Source organism: Cervus canadensis, chromosome 14 (assembly GCF_019320065.1).
Source record: "Cervus canadensis isolate Bull #8, Minnesota chromosome 14, ASM1932006v1, whole genome shotgun sequence".
Classification (NCBI taxonomy): Eukaryota; Metazoa; Chordata; class Mammalia; order Artiodactyla; family Cervidae; genus Cervus; species Cervus canadensis.
In genome coordinates, this window is record NC_057399.1 from 32593073 (window position 1) to 32594962 (window position 1890).

Genomic DNA, 1890 nt, shown 5'->3' on the forward strand with positions numbered 1-1890 from the left:
ATGTCAGCTCTCCTATCTCATTTTGATAAGGTAATCTTATAATCAGCAGAGAACTCCCAAATGTGGCTGTAAAAATAACAGTTACATAATTATACTTCCCTGGTTTAAACCACTAATAAGACATTGCCAAATTTTAGCTGTGTGAAGATAAATGTTTTTCATCTGTGATGATGTTGCATTACACACAAAAAAAGGAGTTTTATTTTTCTGGTTTAGCATACTTTCCTTTTAATTACAGGTACATCATTTTTCACCTCATTAACAGAACATAGTTTATTGTTATAGGATATCATTTCAATGGACACCCATTGCTGCTGTTTACTGAAAGCACTATACTGTATTATTTACCTTTAAAATATGTTTAATCAGCCATCCTTTCGTTTATAGCTCACCTGTACTTAAATATTAACTTTTAAGAGTTGGTTTCACTTATAGAGATCTAAATAGACCTAAATGTAGAGAGAAGATAGAGAGGGAGAGAGAGGCCTCAGATGGCTGCTGCCTTCTAATGCCTAAAGTGCTACATTTGTTGTTATATGAATACAGAAGCAGTAAGACTCTTCAGGAACCAAGCAATAATATCCATCAAAGTCATACATTAAAAAAAATTAAAGCACATTACTAAATAACTCTCAAGAAGAAAATGGAAGTTACAAAATATATAAAGATGAATGGACACAGAAGTATTACTTTATAAAGTCTGTGGTTTATATTAATCATCAAATTGCTACCCAGAATGAAATATGTAGCCTTACATATATAGAAAATAAGGGATGTTGAAAATAAGCACACTTTCAAATCAAAATTTAACCTCTCAGTCCAGCAATCAATCAAACAAAAATAGGAAAATGAACCTAAAAGAGAATGGAAAAATATAAAAAGTGTAATGGTAGGAAATAATGCAATAGAAAATGATAGAAGCAGTGAACTTGAGAAAGTTCTCCTTTTACATTGGGATCTCAACTGCCTATTCTCTGATTTGGATACTTACTTTCCAGTTCAAGGAATAAGTGTTATGAACATTGAATTAACAGACAGAAGGAAGAGCAGGAAATCTGTGATTACTTCTGTCTGGGATACTGCAGAAGGGAGAAGAAGAAATAACATTTACAAATATATATGTCAAACATTATGGTAGGTAGGTTATTACATTTTGTGGTTTAATAATATATCTTCCTCATTTATAGATAAGAATATTGAAGCACAGAGTGGCTTAATAATTTCTTAATTATTGACCAGACAGTAAGTCATGGTGCTTAAGTTTGAATTCTAAGAGGGTTATTATTTGACATTTAATTTACCATATGTTGTCAGTTAAAGATATCACTGGTTTTAGAAACATGTTTTGAAAACTCATATCTGCCTAGGAAGGCCATGGGGCTATCAGTCATTCACATTTTAGAGTGAAATGGTTTTAACAAATTACTTTCTTTTCAACATTTAGCTGAGGTTAGCTGTATTAAAAGAATGGGACATCTGAAATGGTTGGAGATGGAGGAGCGATGCAGTAGGAGTGGTCCTGCTTGGAGGCTGAGGTCTGGACGAGACTGGAAGCAAAAGTACAGAAGGGGAAGTGGGAAGACGCCAATGATAAAATCTGACTATTTCAAAATTCTGGCTAGGGTCAGCCCCACCCACAAGAAGAGCAAGACAGGTTCTTCCTCTTTCCTTCTCTTGTACAAATCAGTCCCTATTCCTGGATCCAGGAGGTCCAGGTCCAAGGGCTGCTCTACGGAACATAGAGTCACAAGGAACTTTAGAAGCTATGCATGCTACTCCCCAACAGGCCTCCCCTATACCTATACAGTACCCCAGACTATTCCTGACATCCTTGCTGGAGGAGAGTGATAGAAACTTACTCCTCAAAGGACAGCTCATAACCACTTCGAA